The following is a 7071-nucleotide window of genomic DNA, read 5'->3' as shown; positions in this document are numbered from 1 at the left end:
CACATCCAGTAGCGGTGACTTTGCTCGTCTCAGTGACTAGTTTGTTCTATTATCCTGGCCGAAGTCCCCAGCCAGAGTGTGCGCCCTCTGGGGACGGAACTTTGCAGCTGCACCCCGCCTCTCCCCCATGCAGAGCCTGGGCAGGGTAGGTGCTCCGTGAGCTGGGTGTGGAAAACTTCTGCTAAACCGGACGTCTACCACTGTCCGTCCTTTCTGGGCCCCTCACAGGGGCTCTGTCTGACCCAGGTTTTACTCCACACATCTGTGAGGGGACAGTATTTCATAATGGAAGGTTCAGGGTCTGTGGACAACCCCATCTGAGGGCTTGTCCTCAGTGCCCTGTCCCCCCCACTGGGCTCCCTCCTGGACGCCCCGCAGCTCTGGATCCAAAAGGTTCCCTGCTCCACAGAGGCAGAGGAACGAGGTGCTTGCTGTCCCCGTGCGATTTTCGCCGAGCAAGGAAGTGACTCAGAAGGAAAGTGCAGGCAGACAGCAAGCGCCAGACCTCAGGGCCGGGGCTCTGCTGTCATCGGCCAGTTTCGGTTTCTGTTCTCCTGTGACTCGCGCCTGGCAGCACAGCAGGTGCACGGCCGTGCCCGCGAGCCCTCCAATCTCAGCGGCGCCTGCGCCCTGGCACGTCTGTGAAGGCTGGCCGGCCGCCCAGTCCCACCCCGAGCCACGCGATTCCCTCCCTCTCCAGGCCATGCTGTCACTTTTAAGTTGTGGATCTCCTCGTTCCTCTTTCCCAAACCGAGTCAGCCACTGGCTCCTCCTTGGCCTGCGGGAATGTCCCGGGCTACATTTGTCTTGAGGTTCTCCCTACACGTCCAGGTGGAAGGGCTGGTGTCTCCGGGCCCTGAGTGCCCTGGATGGCCAAGCCCGGGAGGTCCAGCCCAGCCCAAGAACACATTCCCGCCTCTGCTCAGCCCTCAGCCACTGGTCCCCATTGCTGTGGCAACTCACAGGGCAGAGCCCAAAACAGGAGTCTGCGGGACGCACGTGGCTGGGGGTGGCTGTGTAATACAGGGGCAGCGAGAACTTAGACCAGGAACCCCCTCCGCCCCCTGTGGCCTTTGCTGGGAGGGGGGCTACAGAGTGTGGACGCAGAGGCTTCTAGAATAATCTGGAGGGCTCCCATCCAGCGGCAGTGCCCTGGGTCACCTGTGGAGTAATTGGCAGCAGGGGTCAGGGCCAGGCGCCCTGCAGAGGCAGAAGGTGTCTCTTGTCAAGGAGGACCGCCAGGCCCAGAGGGACCCCTCCCCTTGGAAAATTGCAGATCAGATGTAAGAAAAAGTTGTTTCTGGGTCACATAGGAGCACCGGGAGTGGCTGGTCTGTGGGAATTCAGACTAAGGCAGGTTCTGCTCACTGAGACACTTGGCTTCCGAGGTTCCTAGGGGGCGGCTCCGTTCCAGCCAACAGGAGAAAGTGTGGAGGTACACGGACCAGGCCAGAATGCGCTGCCCTCGAACTCAGCCTCCGGCCATAACCCAGCCTCACCCAGAGGCGGCTGCTCTGGTGTCCGTGTGTCTGGTGTCCGTGTGCCAGGCCGAGTGGGCCTGAGGGGCGGCTGCCGACACCGCAGGGAGAGGGAGAGCATGGCTGGTTGAAAATAAGAGAGAAGAAGGGTCATGGCTGCCGATGAGAGAGCTTATGAGGCTGCGTACATGTCCACGGTTGTGACCCCCTGGCTCTGCTCCCCAGGCTCCTGAGTGAGGCCAGAGAGAGAGGCTGGACCATGGGGGGCCACTGCTGGTGGCTCTCAAGCCTTTGGCTGTGGCCACTCACTGAAGGACAGGAGTCATTCGAACTGAGGCTGACAGAGTGGCAGCCCATCGAGAAGGTTTTTCTCAAAGGCGAGGCCTGGCTCCCGAATCTCAACACCAATCACCCCCGTCCACCTCGGCCGGCGGCCCCGGGACAGCCACCTCCCCTCACCCAGCGGCAGGCCGTGCAGACCAGAGCCTGTGGGTGCTGACACCCCGATGCCACACTTCCTCAGCTCTTCTCCTCATTACCGGGAAACAGGCTCGGCTCCCCCCAGAATTTAGGTAGGTAGAGAAACAAGGCTGCTTAATTTTACGGTTTCAGACTTAATTTCTGGTGAGTAAATTATATCTCAGCTTTTAAAGTAAAATCTCTGTCAGTTATCCCATCCTTAAATGGATACTCTAAATATATATATAAATCTTATTTCCGAATTAATATATTCAAACGCATGTTACAAACAAAACAAATACACAAACACACGCACAAAAACGTAAGTAGTCACAGAGCAAAAAAAAAAGAAAAGAAAAGAAGGAGCCAATCTCCTGGGTATTCAAGGCAGTAAAGAAAGAGAGTGGATTGCAGCAATATTGCAGTCAAAGTTTTAAATGAATGATTCTGAGGGCTTTCCGCCAGTTTTTAGAGAACATAGTATAAGCTCCTATTACAGTTTTCACACTAGGACACGCGCCCATTTGTCCTGTGGAATTCGGGGGAGTCCCGTGTGTCTGCGGAGCAGGGAGCGGTTCTGTGGGTGCAGCCTGCGTCCAGCAGAGGGCGGCAGTGTCCCGTCACGAAGGCGAGTGGGGCCCTCTGGGGCTTGTTCGCCTTCCAAAGCCACGTCTCCGTCACGTGAGGACAAGAGGTCTCCTCAGTGGCGCTCTTAGCGTGATGATTGGTTACCCCATCTGCTTACACAGTCATTTCAGAAAAAGGACCCCAAAAAGTCACCTTCGATTCCAGAATCCAGGTAGTCTTCCAAAACGAGGCAGGAGATCCAACGTACTTATAAAACGGTGATTCCAAACGTGGTGCCCGGAAAACGCAGGCTGACGGATCCAGGACCCGGCCGCGGCGACCAGGGCGGCCTGGGAGGAAAGGCCACACTCACAGGCGCCCACGGGGGCCTGGGGGAGGCGACGGGCTGACCTGGCTCCCTGACCCGCCTCTGGCCTTCTCCCCGGGGCCTTCATTGCGGGTTCTTGCCTTCCTCCTTCAGTGCAGCTTGAACTAAGCGTTTCCTGAAAACCGACAGCCTTCCTTCTTCTTTCTGAAGTGAGTATTTATTGCAGCCGCCCGGCCTCCCTCCTGTGCAGGATGGGCTCACTGCGTGCTCTCTGTTATCACACGCATGAGGGCTGAGGGCTGCCCAGCAGAAGGTGTTCCGAAGACTTTCTTCCACCTGGTTTAGCCTCTTGACTAACTTCAGGCCAAGAGGCAGGGGAGGGGGAATGATTTCTATAACTTTCAAGTTGTGCCCTTAAAGAAAAGACCACCACTTCCCCTTTTCCTCTGCCTGTTGGCTGGTATGGAAGTGTGATGGCAGGAGCCACAGCAGCCCACTTGGACCACGAGGACAAGCCTGGACTGTGGCACTCTGCTGACCGTCTGGATTGCCTACAAGGACTCAGATGCAACAGACCAAAGGGATTAAGAGAGATACAGCTCCTGCCTTTAGTTCTCATGCAATCCACCAGAGTGAGACATCAGGTGCATGGTTACACTAGCAAATGCCGCTCAGGGCACCTACACAGAAGGCATCGGTGGTTTGCAGTGAGCTGGGCATGCTGCAGCCTCCCCGCCATGTCACACAAATCCCTGGGCACCAGTCTGTGTTGGCCGGGTCCCCAGAGGGCAAGGAGCAGCATGCAGACGGCGTCAGAGGACCTGCACCTGCTGGGGGAGAGGCAGTGAGCAGCTAGTCTGACAGTAAATATGCACCACCACCATCTCCCAGAGACAGGGACCGGGTCACGGCGTGAGGCCACCCTGAATCACAGGGTGTGAGGACACATGGGCAGGCGGATGGGGGCCCGGCCTCCACGGGCCCGTCACAGCCACCTTCCGCCGCCTGCTGAGCGGAGGTCCCCAGGAAGAGAGGGAGGCCTCTGCAGTGAGCACAGCAGCCACTGGGGTTGGGGACCTGCCCTCTGTAGTGCCGGAGAATGGAGGGGGTGGGGGCGGGCCCCCCAGGAGGGATCGGGGGCAGCAGACAGGCCACTGGAACCCTGACGTGGAGGCTTTCTCAGAGGAGGTGTGAGTCGCAGGGAGGTGGGGCTCAGGCTCGGGACAGGTTAAACAGGTGGGCGAGGTCTGACCCAAGGCCACGTGGGCCCTCTGCCCTTCGTGCCGTGGGGACAGGCACCTGCAAAACTGAAGTGGGCACGAATACTGGAACACAACCTGCTAGAGAGGAGGGCACTGCCTGGAAACGGTGCTCACCTTTTCGAAGTTTACAGGGGGAGGGTGTGCTCTCTGCCTGGGTTGTGTGGGCTGTGCTGGGTCTCCCGAGTCCCTGGGCTGAAGTCCCAGCTCCCGGTTTCCTAGTGACACGCTAGGACACGGACCTTTCAAAGGTTACCAAGGCAGAATGCGGTAATCAGGTGGGACCACCCGGTCTGACTGGGGCCCTGATAAGAAGAGGACATCAGGGCACAGAGGAAACACCGGGGATTTGGGGGGCAGAGGGACGAGCATGTGGGGAGACGGAAAAGGGGCCGTCTGCACACCAAAGGCAGAGACCTCGGGAGAAACCCACCTGCTCACCCCTGGATCTGGGAGTCCAGCCTTCTGTAACGAAGCCCCAGCAAACAAATGCACCTGCCCACTGAGTATACACACCTGCACATGTGAGCACATACACCTGTGCGCTGTGATCATACACACCTGCACATGTGAGCATATACATCTGCGCATTGGGAACATACACACCTGTGCGCTGTGAGCACACACACCTGTACATCGGGAACATACACACCTGCGCACTGTGAGCACACACACCTGCGTGCTGTGAGCACACACACCCTCTCACTGTGAGCATTTACACCCGTGCATTGGGAACATACACACCTGCACATGTGAGCACACACTCCCGTGCACTGTGAGCACTTACACGGGTCCAATGAGACCAGATGCTCTGTCTGACATCTACAGGATGCCTGCATTCTGCAGACATCATCAGACATTTTAAAGATTTGAAAACACGGCACTTTTCTGGTCTCATTTCAACACTAGCCCGTCATCCTGAGAAGCAAATCAGCACTGAAATTGCAAGACGACACTTGCGTGCCTCCTACCATGGTGTGGGGTCTGCACGGTACTATTTCCTGCCTAACTATCCCCCTCTGTTCAGATTTGTATATGATAAAACCTCACTTATGCAGAAGTAATTATTGACAGCATTTCAGCTACTTTGTAACAGGAACCAGGAAAAATTCTCTCTGGGCAGCAGAGATAGATGTGATCATATGCAAACACACGTGTGTGTGTGTGTCACAATTGTGTGCACGCATGTTCAATCGCTGCATTAACAACAGACCACACAGTGTGACTCACGGCTCGAGGAGCGGAGTGCAGTTCTGATGGGAGTGGGGGCCCTGCCCCCCGACATGGAAGAACAGTGTGTGGAGAGTGGAGTGGGGACTGGAGGCAGGTGCACTGTGGTCCCACCGGAGCCTGGCAGGGGGAGAAGGCACAGATGCCAATGAAAAGGGGACAGTCATGAAGAGGGGACGTGAGAACCGTCGAAGGACAATCCCCAGGATCCACATAGGAGCCCACCCCACGTGGCTCTGCGCCCGTGGTTGTCGGCAAACGGCATCACCACATCATAATCGACGTGCCGACTTACCGGACACCCGCGGCAGCCAGTGAAGAGAGGTTTCTTGATGCAATAAAGCATTTAGTACACTTTAGAAACATTTTATTCATTGTGGCTGAAATTTTGAAAGGCTATAGCTTAAAGAGGGAAGCGTCCGTCATTGAATTGCACAGATGAGCTTGTTTCCCAGCTGTGCCAAACACCTCGTCATTTCCGAGCCAGTTGGAAGCGTCGGCTTACCTCCGGAGAACATATTTGTGCCACCGTCACACTGAAAGTGGCGTCCGGGGACCGTCTCCTCTGCTTTGGTTTCTGGAGTCAGCCGCTCACTGGCTCGAAGGATTTGAGGTCCCTGCACATCACGGTCCCCTAGTCGGGACGCCGAAGCTGGAAGCCGGTCTCTACTTCACATGCAAATCGTTGTGACCTGGTGAAGCCAGCACCGCCGTTTGGAAGTACAGACTCTGAACCCTAAGGCACTTTGAACTTCGTAGAGACTTACAGCTCACGAGGACAAGAGAGAGTTTCCAAGAACACATCCGTCAGCACTAAACACGCCAGCGTCTCAGCGATTCACATCAGAATCTTCCACGGGTTTGCCCCTTTGCAACACGTCTACATGTTCCCTCCCACGTCCCGTCTGTACACAGTCCACTGCCAAACACAGGCTCTGCGCACTTCCTGGGAGTGGGGGAGCGCAGCTGACACCTGCCTCCTCACTGACCCCAGGCCCCAGGCCGGACCGCTTCAGTGAGAGCCAGCAGCAGCCGCGACCTGCCTCAGGCTCCACCAGCAAACGGAGGCTCTTCACGGCCAGCCCTCCGCCACCCACCCTCCCACCCCACGCGGAAAGGGACGGACGTCCCTTTATCTGTTCTCAGCCAAGTTTCCTTCTTCTCTTTTCTAAAGCATCCTATGGATGGATGGTTTTTCACACCTAACACTTTAAATGGTGCTACAAGCTCCAGTTTCATTATGACTTGCTGAGCAAATATCTCTTAAGGCCTCCAGGTGCTGACTGGGTGCTGTGGGCACCCGTCTTCCTAGAGCCCTCGGCCTGATGGACTCCAGCAGAGAACCACCAGCTTCAGGGACACACAGCCAGCTTCCGCTTTCCCGTGGGCCTGAGCCGTGGGGACAGCTGTCACTCATACCCATGCAGCCACCTTGTTTGTGTCCCAGCCGTGCACCTGCTTGCGCTCCTGAGCCCGTCCTCCTGCGGCCTGTCCACCACCGCCCGCCCGCCCGCCCGCCCGCCGAGGGCATTGCCAGGCACATGCTACAAGGCAGGCCGGTCCCACCGCTGCTTCTGCACAGCTGCCGCAGACAGGCTGGCGGGGGAAATCTGGGACCTCTTGCCTAGAAGGAGCTGCATGCAGGCTTTCGTTTGCTTGTTTTGTGTTGTTCTTTCTGTTTTGGATTTTCAAGCTACGTGATTTTTTTTTTTGCTCTGACCGGAAGAAGCTGTGGTCTATGACGGCAATA

This window comes from Desmodus rotundus, chromosome 11 (genome assembly GCF_022682495.2).
Source record: "Desmodus rotundus isolate HL8 chromosome 11, HLdesRot8A.1, whole genome shotgun sequence".
NCBI lineage: Eukaryota > Metazoa > Chordata > Mammalia > Chiroptera > Phyllostomidae > Desmodus > Desmodus rotundus.
The sequence above is the reverse complement of the archived record's forward strand: the minus strand, read 5'-3'. Positions refer to the sequence as shown.